Below are 14823 nucleotides of genomic sequence, written 5' to 3'. Positions count from 1 at the left end.
TTTGGGGTCTTGTCAAAATGATTTCCAAGGATAGCTTTATTTTAATGAGTTTAAGAAATCTGATGACCATATCATTTTCAGCATCCCAGTGTGTGATGTATGGCTTCCAACTTACTCCCCTTCATCTACCCATGCCCACCTCCCCATCCCAGAACTATTCCATCTCTGAACTCTAAAATTCAGAAACCCATTGTCTAGCCAAAAACTCTGCCCTTCCAGCAGTCTCTTTCCTTTATTTCCCCGCCTGCCAGCCTTAGCAAAACATGGGCTTCCTCCACTCCCTCCCACTCTCTTGGTCCATTAGTCTATGTTTTCATTCCTTTCCTTGGGCCTCAGGACCAAGACTTTCAACCACATTCGCATCAGCATTCTAGGCCCTTCACTTCTGTGTCCTTCTACTCTGCCCATCTTGAATCTACAGCTTTGCATACATCCAACCATACAACCCAGGCTGCCACTCTGCGAGAAAGAAAAAAAAAATCCTATGGCCATGTTGACTGAATGAGTGTATAATTTATGTGTTCAGTGGGACCTTTGTTGTTCTGAGGCACTATTTTACCCTTTCCTAATTGGCTCCAATTTCCATTCTCCAAACTCTCCCAGTTGGCCCACTGTCTCCCACACCATCTGAGCCATAGTCCTAGAATTCTGCTTCACACACACAATAAAATACATCAGAAAATAAGTTGCTTTAACTTCCCCTCCATGCTATTTAACCTTACCTCACTCATCACCCTTGATCTTAAGCTAACCCTAAATCAAAAACCATGTATGACTGTCTTCTTCAATCATGGGACTCTTCCGTTCTGATGTGTCTTTTTCTCTGGGGAACAAAGGGTTTCATAACCCTTTTTTGGCTGAAGGGAGAGTGGGGTCTTCAATCTCAATGTCAATCATACTAGGACAAGAATCAAAGGTTTGAAAGGCAGCCTTAATCAAAGAGAGAGGAAACTTCCTCCTCCTGGGCCACCTTCTCCTTGTTGGCCTGGTGTGTCTTCATGGGAGCTCCAGGGAAGTTAGGAGGAAAATAAGGCCTCCAAGAGCCAGGAGAAGACTGCCTTCATCAGAAATTCCATAAGGCTGGGCCTGTGGACTCTCCGGATAGGAACATTATGTGGCCAGTTTCAAGTTGCTCTTTGTGGTATAATTCCCCCATGCTGTAAGCAGGGAGAGGTTAGGTATTAAAGCTCCTCTCCATTGTACTATCTCTGTACTTCCCTTTTATATAAATATATTCTAGATATAATTTCCTAGTAATTTTTCAGTTACCAGTCTATTGTAACTGATTTCCTTCCTCTTCTATTGAAACTGCCATCCCAGAGGTCATGATTGACATCCTAATTAACCAACCCAATGGCTACCTTTTAATCTTTATCTTTTTTGTCCTTCGTGGAACATTTGATGTTGTTAACTCTCCTTATATCATTGAAACTCTCTCTTTCCCTGCTGAGATTTTTTGCCTGGTTGTGCCACAGGAATCACAAACTCAACATGCCTTAGTCTTTACTCCAAACCTCTATTCTCCTGTACTCCATATTTCTTTTTGTGGTACTCTACCCACAGAGTAGCCTTATGAAGCACTCCACATCAGCCTCAACTCCCAGCGCCCCTTGTTCTAGTTAACTCTTAAGGCACAATTAACCATATAAATCAACCTAGAAATGGCTCTATGTTGTCCCATTCCCACCAGAGTGACCTAGTTTACTGTCTCACTACACATGGCTTGGACTATTGCAGAAGCCTCCTAACCCTGGCAGAATCTGGACCCCCTTCCTCACCACCACCCCCCCAGCTTCAATCTATTTCTCAAACCACAATCAAAATTGCCCTGAATGGATCACCTGTCAACCTAAAAGTCTCCAACAGTTCCACTTCAAGACAAACATCATTCTCCTTAGCCAACACACATGGCCCATCATAACCAGGTCCCCAGATTCCTCTCTAGCCTCATCTCTACATTCTCATCCTCTATATGTTTGCTAGGTTTAGAATTCCTGTTTCCCTCTCTCCATTGGAAGAACTTAAAGGCATCCTTTAAGAAAGCACAAATGTTTCTTCCATTGATAAAATGTTCCTGACTCCAGAAGACATAATGAGTTACTCCTCTAGGCTCTTAAAGCACTTAGTACATCCCTCTACTACAGGCCTCATTATACTACACTGTAATTATTTATGAGTCTTTTCCCCATGAGTTTGAGCTCAACAGAGTACAACTTAGAAGGCTTTTCTCCATGCTAACTGAGCTTATCAGAGTTTGACAGTACATAAGGTTCACCTTCCAACTCTGTACCAGCCTAGGACTTGACATGTAACAGATCCTCAGTAAATTTGGTTTCAATAAGCCTTTTATAAAAATCCTCATATGTTAATCCTTTTTTATTTCATAAGGCCTTTTCCTTTGGATATGCTGAGTATGTTTTAGTCTCTGCCTTCCAATTTTTATCCCTATTTTTTCTAATTATCTGATTCCAATAAATCCCTTCATGTAGCTAACATCTGTTAAACATATATGTATACTATGAAGAACTATATTTAATGCTATGGGGGGGAAGGTGACTAGGAGTTTGGGGGTAGGAGGGAGTTTTAGTTTCCATTGTGCACACATTACAGTCTCAGTTTTAAAAGTACTTAAAAATAATAAATTAAAGGAGCAGTCCCAGCTCTGTCACAGTTCAGTAAAAAGTCTGACCCAGCTCTGAGAGATAGGATGTAGCAAAACCTGACCGGATCAAAAACATTACCCCTCCAGCTTGGCACGCTGCCCAACTCCCTTCTAAATTAGTTAGAAATTCCCATCGCTAACTGTACACAACAGAGGAGAGGACAAAATCTCCAGAAGGCTGCTGTTAGGATGTACATATTATCTGGCAAAAGGAAGCTTCCCTAGACAGCTCTCACTTATGCACATTAACAAAAAATTAGCCAAATGTCACCTTGTCCTTTCTAGCATACACATATGGAGGCCACATGAGAGAGAAAAGACAGGTTATTCTCCTTACCCGGAAGGTGGAGGATGAGACTCAGAACACTAGCCACTCCCATCCCCACCACCAAAAAACAAAACAAAGGAAACAAAACAAACAAAAAACCATAGATAGGGGGTGTGGGGCAAGTGAAGAGAGTACTGTGCTGTAGTTTTTATAATGGGGTTCCAGGCCTGCCCTTTACAAAGTAACTCTTTGTTACTTACAAAGACTTGGGGACAGACGGAGCAAGACTTGAGTGAACGTGGGCCTTGCAGGAAGGGATGGAGCTGGCTTGGGGTCAGAAGGTCATTCTGGGGAAGCCAGCCAGCACAAACCAAGACACATCCAAGTTCCTCTGCTTGTCACCAGTTCCTGTGCAACCACTTCTTGCGTTATTAAACCATAGTTAAGACACAATGTGGAAGGAGCCTTAAATGATCTTCTAAAATCATTGTGATCATATAAACAGAGGATCTTGAGCTCAACTGGGACTAGCACAGGAACACGAGGAAGTGAATAAGCTGTGGCCACAAGGATTTTAGGTTCTATGGAGAGGAAACCCTCCTTGTGCGAGCCATTGGACCCTGGTATGCTTTGGGGGTGGGGGTAGGCTTGGAATTTCCTTTCCATAAGAACCTTAAGCATAGTGTAGGCAATTATCCACCAGGATGGTCTGGGCTGCCCCAGCCTGAAGGCAAAAGGTCATAATGAATGACTCCTTTGACCTGATGATTCTGGGTGTTTAACCACAGAGCTTTTTAAAAGTCAAATTAGATGCTGGAGTTTTTGTATGTTTGGTTGGTTGGTTTTTGTTTTTGTTTTTGTTTTCAGTTCTCCGTAGTCTTCATTTTAGTGGAATTACTCTTTGGTGTGCTGTAATGAAATGTTTCAGCTCTCTTCCAATCCCGTGTATTTCTCACCGGAGTGTCCAATTCCCTCTCATTTGCTGTCTTGAAATTGAATACCTTTGTAATCTTACATTCCCATACTCTGAGTTTAAGTGTTTCACATAATTGGCCCATTTTCCTACCTTTTAAATCAGGTTCCCTGGTTTCTCTTTTTTATCCCTGAACCCAAGATCCCAGGACACTCTCTCTTCTGGGTAGATTCTCCACTTGGTGAATTTTAAACGGCTCTTTTCCTAACATGGCAACTAACTTCTTTGATGCTGCGGGCATGCTGTATTTGTAACAGCTAGGGGCAATTAAAGTGTCTAGTAGAGTACAATGTTAATGGGACTAATTTTCAATGCGAGTAATTTTAAATCACCCTCAATCTCCAGTTTTGATAACGGGTAACTTGTGTTTTAGACTCTGTGTTCCTTCTAAAATAAAATTTCTTATCACCATATTTTCCAGTGTCAAACTCAGCCTACTGCCTCCATAAACACTTCACATATTGAACCATTTCTGTGTTCTGCAATCCATCCGTCTCCCTACAAAGATTGTATTAGTCGACACTGACATTTCAGCCATAAAAATGATCACAACCATCTCTGCTCTGCCTTCTCTTTTCCTTTTAAACACACAGCTTAAATCTTAAGTCTTTCATAAGCCCTTTTCTCTACAGTGGTGTGTAAACACTTCATTCCAACAATCTACTGTTCTCGCTCTTACTCGTACGGAAATTTAAACCTTCTGTTTAATATGGGATGTTAGGAAGCAGCCTGGCTATGTGACTCAGTGCCCAGATCTGAGATGCTCTGGCTAGGAGCTCCTATCAGAACCCTTGCCATTTGGTCACTACTTGACATAAGATAATCCTTTAAACCTTGGGGATTTCATTTTCCTCCAAGGTCACCCAGGGATAAACATGCTGACCTACCTTTTGACTTGTTTCCTGGGATGGGTACAAACCAATGTGTCTGTACACTGTGTATAGGTGCTAAGAAAAGCTTAAATTCTTATTGGAAAGGTAGAAATCTGAGCTCACAAATAATTTCCCCAAAAGGTCATTTAGACCCACAAGATTTCTCTGGCACACCCAGCAATTCTCAGTCTCATCTGTACTTAATGTACTTCCCTCCTCACTGGTCCCCATAAAGGTGAGTTTGGGGTATAACAAATTTTTCACAGTAAAAATTTCCATGCTCCCAAATTCCAGAGCCCCAGTCAGTGGCTCCCTTATTTTTATTTTGAAGAGAATGTCTGCTCAATCACAGAATATGGATATTTGTTGGAACATAATCGACCACATCCCTTTATAGCGTTATCGACTACTGATTCTTTTTTTTTTTTAAAGATTTTATTTATTTATTTGACAGAGAGAAATCACAAGTAGGCAGAGAGGCAGGCAGAGAGAGAGAGGAGGAAGCAGGCTTCTCGCTGAGCAGAAAGCCCGATGCGGGGCTCGAACCCAGGACCTGGGATCATGACCTGAGCCGAAGGCAGAGGCTTTAACCTGCTGAGCCACCCAGGCGCCCCTCGACTACTGATTCTTATACAGTATGTCGACTTGAGGATTGTATGACTGCCCATTAACTTACCCATCAGCACACAGTGTATTATACACACATTTTAGTTTCTCTAAGTGCATGTCACAAGCTAATAATTCTGAAGAGAAAGAAACATAAAACAATAAGAGGACAGAAATTGTGTCCATTGTGATCTGACCAAGAAGAAAAGAGGGAGGCCGCCCAGCAACTAGAGACTGTAATGGGAAAAATCATTCATCAATCCAGAAAGGTGGATGAGTAATGGGGCTCATGGGCTGGAACAAGAATTATTCCTATGTATCAAAATGAAAGAAAGCATTAGTAGAATTAGTGTGCCTTGTGCAGCTGGCTCAGGAGCCCTCCTTGCTTCTGGCGTGAGTGGAGTAGGGGACAGGAACCAAGGACTTATCAGTTAATTGCCCTGGGCAAGTCCATATCATTTCAGGCTCATGGCGGAGCATGAGGGCATCTTGGGAAGAGAGGGACATCTGAAAAGTAGCTTCACTTCCTATCTAGCCCTATCTAGAGTCAAGCTTTATGATTTTATTTCATCAAAACTCTGTCTCCAGGATCTGGAGGTGAGATTTCTGTGAGTGTAGTTTCAGCCTGCAACAGGAGTTACCCATCCCCCCCTCCAAAAAAAAAAGAAAAATGGAGCTCAATTTGAGGAACGAGAGGAGTGAGATAAAGGAAATCAGGATCCAAAAGCGAAAGAGAGCCTGTTCATCTCCTTCTGAGTCAATCACCTCCTTTTCATGAGTGAGAAGGAAGGAGGAATGTCATTGTGAGACCAGATGAAGCTACAGAGGCACATCCAAAGTTAAGTAACATGCCCAGGGACAAGTATGGCTCCATAGTCCATTAACTTAACCTTCATGCAATTTTGAGGGGTGGAGAAGAGCCAGAATGCCCTCTTTGAAAGTCCAGCCCAAGAGGAATGAGTAGCTATGGGGAGACATTTCTATGTCTATTATTTTCAGCGGATTGAGACTTGGTTAGTCATCCTGGCTGGCTATTCCCTTTCCAGGTGCACACAGACCTGGACAATTCCCTCTACGTTCCCTCCCGGTGTTACCACACAAAGACGACCTCGGAGCATTGAACCAGTGTGGTCATCTCGGTGTAGTCTTGAGGACTGAGCATGCAGCTCAGTGGAGAATCTGAGAATTTATCATGTAGTTTGCACCCTTTAGAGGCCTTTTTCTGACTCATTTCACGTATCCCTCACAGAGACTCTGCTACGTAGCTACACTTATTGTCTCCATTTTACAGATGGTAGAACTGAGAAGGCTCAGAAAGGTGAAGGGACTTGCTTAAGTCCAGACCACAGGTGAGAGAGAGGCCAACCACAAATTCGAAGCTTCAGGGATGCTCCAGTGGGTTTTAACCTCATTCTGTTGTGTGACAGCTCTGTTTCCCAGGAGGCATCCAGCGACCACCTTCACTCCTCAAGAGAAGGTCTGTGTTTGAAGCAAAGTGAGTTTTGTGCCTCCAGGATGATGAAAGTGTGTGGTTAAGGCAGAGGAGAATGGTAGGGAAAAAAAAGCAGGCCTAAAATGCTAAGTGCAAGAGATCAGGCCCCATCCTTCTTGTGTTAAGAGGCTAGGGAAGATGAGGACTCTTGGGTTGTGTGGGAGGGAGGGAGATGAGGGGCAGAGCTTGCCCGTGTTCCCACTGCTGCTCCAGCCAAAAGCCCTGTGGGGCCTGAGCTGAGTGTCCTCTGTGGGACGCCTGACCACAAGCTCCTCTGGAAGTAATAAAAGAACCTTTGATATTAAGTGAAGGAGACTTGAGGAGAGAACTCTCAGCAGTGACTTCAGCTAGGGCAGGGCGAGGGGAAGAGCTAACCAGAGGACTTTGCTGCTGAAGCTGCCTGGCTCCAAGAGGATCTCATTTAGATGATGGAATGGCTTATCTAGAAAATCCAACAAATCAACCCCAATCAGCTCATGATTTTAAAAATGAGTTCAGCAAAGTCACAGAATATAAGGAACAAGCAGGACCAGTGACATAATTTGCCACATCCCATTGCAAAATGAAAACTGTGCCTTTTGTTCAGAAATTTTTAAGAATTTAAGGCTGTGACAGCAAGCATTAGATCAAATACAGGGCCCCTCTGAGAGCAGGACCCTGTGCTACTGCATGGGCTGGAATGCCCCTGAAGCCAGTCCTTGATCAAGACATAGATAGGAGGAGCTGGCCAAGTGCAAGGAGAAATCCACAGAAATATAACTGTAGAGCCCAGGACTAAAGAAGTATGGCAGGGTCTATGGACAAACAGAAGAGAAACAATACAGTTTAAAAATGTAAGGAATAAAGGAGAGCTAACAGACATATGGAAAATATTAGATCATAGGGCAAAGTATTATAAAGATTCTTTCTAATTGTACAAATTAGTTATACACTGGGACAGAAAAATGCACTTAGTTAATACAAAAAACAATAGCATGAAATCTACGAAACCATTCTCACACCACAACATAACAATACAATTATAATTAATAGGAAAAACAGAATTCTACAGAAACAAATGACATGGAAATTAAACTTTGAAATACCATATTAACTTAAATGGAGGAAAGCTGTAGTAACACAAATATTTTTTAAAAGATCAAGCTTGTAAGTACAAGAAATCATAATTAATGAGATATGGCAGAAATGAACTAAGAAAACTCAACCATTTATTTTTAATTTTTCTTTCTTTCTTTCTTTCTTTGAGAGAGAGAGAGAGAGAATGCAAGTGGGAGGAGGAGCAGAGGGGAGAAAATTCCAAGCAGGCTCTGTGCTCAGCATGGAGCACAATGCAGGTCACACAGCCCTCATCCTACGATCAGGACCTGAGACAAAATCAAGAGTGAGAAGCTTAACCAAGTGAGCCACCCAAGAACCCAAAAACTTCTCTCTCTAATGTATATTAATAATAAATGAGAACAGAAACATCATGAATTAGTTCTGTGCCTCAAGAACTTTGAAATGGAATAATGTGATGAACCAAAACAAAGTAGGAAAGTAAAAATGCGACACAAGTTTTAAAAATAAAGAAGGGGGCACCTAGGTGGCTCAGCGGGTTAAAGCTTCTGCCTTCAACTCAGGTCGTGATCTCAGGGTCCTGGGATCAAGCCCCACATCGGGCTCTCTGCTCAGCAGGGAGTCTGCTTCCCTTCCTCTCTCTCTGCCTGCCTCTCTGCCTACTTGTGATCTCTGCCTGTCAAATAAATAAATAAAATCTTTTTAAATAAATAAGTAAATAAATAAATAAGGAATAATAGAAACAAACCAACAGAACGGTAGTTTGCATTTTGACAAAATGGACGAAATTGATAAAACTCTGGACCAATGAGGAGAAATTACAAATTAATGTAACAACAGAAAAGATCATTAAAGCAGGGAAAAGATAATTAAAACAGCATAGATTTTGTTAAATATTAAAGAACATTGTTCTTAGCTATAAGTTATGGCTACTGATTTAATAATCATGTTTATATAATCTCTCACAAACAAGTAATAAAAAACATATGCAATGAGAAATAGAAAACACTATTAATTCATGACATATGAATAGGAAAAGTTAGGTATTATGACCTTGGCACCTTAACTGGAGAATCTTTTAAGTTTTAAAAATAAATAAACCTTATATTATTTAAATTGCTCCCAGTATATATTTTTAAAATATGGTATATTTCCATAGGAAACAATATTTCCTAAGGGAATTTATTGAGTTTCGTCAGGGCTAGGAAATCTCATTAATGAGACAAAGATGCACAACCTTAACCAAAGTCTCAGAAAAAGAAAAAGAGAAAAAAAAATATATATATATACACATATAATAGGTTTAAAAAATTGCCCAGTATGGAAAAAACAAAATTTGTTCCAAGAATGTAAAGTTGGTATATTACAGCAAAATATCCAATAAAATTAATCATAAAAAATAAGCCAAATAAGCACGGTGGATTACCACCTTAATATAATAAAGCATAGATACTTTAATAGTAAAATCCAAATATAAATGCCAGCACAATGTATTCAAGAAGAAAAAACATGATATATAAATACAAGGAAAGGATAATATTTAAAGTCCTGTTTTTGTAAGTTAATGCAGCTGTATTTAGGAACTAGAAATGAATAAGCCACAAAAGTATTAAAGATAATTAAGAAAAGATGAGAGGAATTAAGATGAGAGTAACAAAATTTAATAGCATTCCTTTATTATAGTGATGACACACCAGAAGAAAATACAAAAAGAGTTCCCACTAAACAATGAAAAAGGTAATGAAGTCAACTTAAAAAAGGTTGATAAAAAAAACCACTGTAAAACCCAAATGGAAAAATACAGGAATATATAATAAATTAAGCAGAAATCAGCATTTTGGAAGCCTAAAAGTAGAAAAGATGACCATATTTCAGGTTAACAAAAAGGTTTAAAAAAAGAAAAAGGAAGTTTAATGGACTACAGTGTCAAAGGTCCCATGATATAATATACGTTAACTTTATAAATTGATGATACATGTCAACTGATACATAAGAAACCAATAATACCAAATATTATCCTAAAGATATGATCATACTCAAGTTATATTTCAAATATATTTTAAGTTATTAAAATAAATGTCAAAACCACAGAAATTAGGTATAAACAATTAGAAAAACTTAATCAGAAAATCTGGAAATAGATTGAATGCATTAATTCAGTGCTGTCCAAAAGCAATACAGTTGACCCTGGAACAACTTGGGTTTCAACTGTGCAGGTCCATATACATGGAGATCTTTTTTAATAAATACAGTACAGTATTTTTTAATAAATACATGTATTTTCTCTTTCTTATGATTTTCTTTTTTTTTTAAGATTTTATTTATAGTTATTTATCTGAGAGGGATAAAGAGGAGAGAGAGCAAGAGCAGGAGGAGAAGGAGAGGCAGAGGGAGAGGGAGAAGCAGACTCCCCGCTGAGCAAGGAGCCAGATGTGGGGCTTGATCCCAGGACCCTGGGATTATTATCTGAGCCAAAGGCGGACACTTAACTAACTGAGCCACCCAGGTGTCCCCCCTTTATGATTTTCTTGACATTTTCTTTTCTTTAGTCTACTTTATTGTAAGAATACAGTATATGATACACAGATCATAAAAATGTGTTAACTACTTATGATATCATAGGCTTCTTTTGGTCTTCCGTAGGCTATTAGTAGTAAAATTTGGAGAGAGTCCAAATTTATTCACAGATTTTCTACTGTGCAGGTGTTGGCAACCCTAACCCCATTGTTCAGGGGTCAATAATATATAATATGAACCATACATGTAATTTAAGGTTTTCTAATGGCCATATTCTTAAAAGTACAAAGAGATAGGTAAATTAACTTTAATAATGTTATTTAATCTAATACATCAAAAGTATCATTTCAACATGTAATCAATATAAAAATTATTGATGATATATTTTATATTCTTTTGTTCATATTAATCTCTGAGATCCTGTCTATATTCTACACCTACAGCACATATCAGTTCAGATTATTCACATTTCATACTGTTGATGGCTACACAGTGGGTGGCTACCATAGTAGATGAGACAACATGGATAATGATAATATTTGACCAATTGGGTGTGTGTGTGTGGACTCTAGAGAAAAGTAAAAGAAGTAGAATACAAGTTTCTTAGTCCCTTCAGGCTGCTATAACAAAAAATACAGATCCGTAGCTTATAAACAACAGAAATTTATTTCTCTCAGTTCTGAAGGCTGAGAAGTCCAAGATTAAGGTGCTGGCATAGTCATTTTCTGGTGGGAACCCTCTTCCTGGGTCATAGCCGGTGCCTTCTCACTGTGTCCTCACATGGTGGAAAGAGCTAAGAAGCTCTCATGGGCTCTCTTTCATAAGATTACTGATCCCATTCATGAGGGCTCCACCTTCATAACTCCATCACCTCCCAAAGACCCTGCCTTCTGAGCTTTGACCATGGATTTAGGATGATCACACATGAATTTTGGAGGAATACCAACATTCAGACCTCAGTAACAAATATTACCATTGTAGCACTATTTATTATATCAGCACACTGGGAAATATCCTCATGGCCCTAAGAGGAGTCATTCTACGGAAACACTGCTTAATCAACAAAATAAAATACCCTGTGACAAGGTCTATAGATACGGGTGAGGCACAAAAAATGAAAGTATAAAATTGCATGAAGGGAGCAAAAGCCAAATAAAACAATATGTAATGTTCCCTACAATTATATTAAAAAAGCATCTTTGTGCAATGACAAAGAAAATATCTGAAATTATGAGGAATGAAATATTAATATTGCCATAACAGCATAATGTGTGACCATATTCAAAACAGTTTTACATTAATAACATTTCAGTGGATGTAGGGTCCCTTTCCTTATAAAGATACTTCTGTTTATGAAGAAAGGAAAGGAAATGCTATGTATATTGCAACACGACCACAATAGTTGCCAAATTCTGGTTATACAGTACAATTGCACCATATCTTTGAGCTAGGGACATTCAGCTATACTTATTTACATGTCTCTTTGACATAATTTAAAATGCTGCCAAATTATGTTTTTTCTTTCTCACCTGGGGTTCCAGGAGAGAATTACGCCCCAATGTCCCAAGACATCCATTCACAGTATGTAATAGATTCACTTCCGCCTAAAATTGTGTTAGCTATGTACCATCCTTGGAAGATGTGTGTTTTGTGCTTCAGAAGAGAAACCCTGATATATTTACTAAAAATAATGAATTGTACACTTAAAATGGGTGACTTGTAAGGTGTGTCAATTATACTTCAATAAAGATTTTTTAAAAATTATCTGGCTATTGGGACGCCTGGGTGGCTCAGTTGGTTAAGCCGCTGCCTTCGGCTCGGGTCATGATCCCAGCGTCCTGGGATCGAGTCCCACATCGGGCTCCTTGCTCATCAGGGAGCCTGCTTCTCCCTCTGCCTCTGCCTGCCATTCTGTCTGCCTGTGCTTGCTCTCTCTCCCTCTCTCTCTCTGACAAATAAATAAATAAAATCTAAAAAAAAAAAATTATCTGGCTATTGAAAAGAACAACTGGTTTCCTTTGCTTGTTTGTGTTTTTTAAATTTTATTTATTTAATTATTTATTTACTTATTTACTTATTAGAGAGATCAAGAGAGAGAGCGAGCTCACAGAGGGAGAAGCCAGACTCTCCGCTAAGCAGAAGGCAGATGCCTAACTGGCTGAGCCACCCGGGTAGCCCACAAGTGGATTCTTTGAAAACAAACCAGCCACCATGGCTATGGAACAGCATTGTCCAAGAGAACTTTCTGCAGTGATGGAAATGCTCTACCTTTGTACTGTCCAACAGGACACCATGTAGCTATTCACCACTTGAAATTCGCCTAGTGTGATAGAGGAGCAGAACTTTCTGTTTTCTTTTATTATTTACTTTACGTTAGTTAACTTAAATTTAGACAGCCACATGTGGCTTGTGGCTACCACATTTGACGGTGTGGCCACAGTGAATGTAAGGAATGTACCTAGAGACTCACCAGGAATGAACTGACTTCAGGAAACTTTTTTTTTGTAATTTCTTTTCAGCGTAACAGTATTCATTGTTTTTGCACCACACCCAGTGCTCCAAGCAATGTGTGCCCTCCATAATACCCACCACCTGGCTCCCCCAACTTCCACCCCCCACCCCTTCAAAACCCTCAGGTTGTTTTTCAGAGTCCGTAGTCTCTCATGGTTCATCTCCCCTTCCAATTTCCCTCAACTCCCTTCTCCTCTCCATCTCCCCAGGTCCTCCGTGTTATTTGTTATGCTCCGCAAATAAGTGAAACCATATGATAATTGACTCTCTCTGCTTGACTTATTTCACTCAGCATAATCTCTTCCAGTCCCATCCATGCTGATACAAAAGTTGGGTATTCATCCTTTCTGATGGAGGCATAATACTCCATAGTGTATATGGACCACATCTTCCTTATCCATTCGTCCGTTGAAGGGCATCTTGGTTCTTTCCACAGTTTGGCGACCGTGGCCATTGCTGCTATAAACATTGGGGTACAGATGGCCCTTCTTTTCACTACATCTGTATCTTTGGGGTAAATACCCAGTAGTGTAATTGCAGGGTCATAGGGAAGCTCTATTTTTAATTTCTTGAGGAATCTCCACACTGTTCTCCAAAGTGGCTGCAACAACTTGCATTCCCACCAACAGTGTAAGAGGGTTCCCCTTTCTCCACATCCCCTCCAACACACGTTGTTTACTGTCTTGCTAATTTTGGCCATTCTAAGTGGTGTAAGGTGGTATCTCTATGTGGTTTTAATTTGAATCTCCCTGATGGCTAGTGATGATGAACATTTTTTCATTTGTATGTCTTCATTGGAAAATTGTCTGTTCATATCTTCTGCCCATTTTTTGATATGATTATCTGTTTTGTGTGTGTTGAGTTTGAGGAGTTCTTTATAGATCCTGGATATCAACCTTTTGTCTGTACTGTCATTTGCAAATATCTTCTCCCATTCTGTGGGTTGCCTCTTTGTTTTGTTGACTGTTTCCTTTGCTGTGCAGAAGCTTTTCATCTTGATGAAGTCCCAAAAGTTCATTTTCGCTTTTGTTTCCTTTGCCTTTGGAGACATATCTTGAAAGAAGTTGCTGCGGCTGGTATCGAAGAGGTTACTGCCTATGTTCTCCTCTAGGATTCTGATGGATTCCTGTCTCATGTTGAGGTCTCTTATCCATTTTGAGTTTATCTTTGTGTACCGTGTAAGAGAATGGTTGAGTTTCATTCTTCTACATATATTTGTCCAATTTTCCCAGCACCATTTATTGAAGAGACGGTCTTTTTTTTACTATATCTTTTTTCCTGCTTTGTCGAAGATTATTTGACCATAGAGTTGAGGGTCCATATCTGGGCTCTCTACTCTGTTCCACTGGTCTATGTGTCTGTTTTTATGCCGGTACCATGCTGTCTTGGTGATCACAGCTTTGTAGTAAAGCTTAAAATCAGGCAACATGATGCCCCCACTTTTGTTTTTCTTTTTCAACATTTCCTTAGCAATTCAGGGTCTCTTCTGGTTCCATACAAATTTTAGAATTATTTGCTCCAGCACTTTGAAAAATACCGGTGGAATTTTGATCGGAATGGCACTGAAAGTATAGATTGCTCTAGGTAGTATAGACATTTTAACAATGTTTATTCTTCTGATCCAAGAGCATGGAATGGTCTTCCATCTTTTTGTGTCTTCTTCAATTTCTTTCATGAGTGTTCTGTAGTTCCTCGAGTACAGATCCTTTACCTCTTTGATTAGGTTTATTCCCAGGTATCTTATGGTTCTTGGTGCTATAGTAAATGGAATCGATTCTCTAATTTCCCTTTCTGTATTTTCATTGTTAGTGTATAAGAAAGCCACTGATTTCTGTACATTGACTTTGTATCCTGCCACGTTACTGA

Source organism: Lutra lutra, chromosome 1 (genome assembly GCF_902655055.1).
Source record: "Lutra lutra chromosome 1, mLutLut1.2, whole genome shotgun sequence".
NCBI lineage: Eukaryota > Metazoa > Chordata > Mammalia > Carnivora > Mustelidae > Lutra > Lutra lutra.
The sequence above is the reverse complement of the archived record's forward strand: the minus strand, read 5'-3'. Positions refer to the sequence as shown.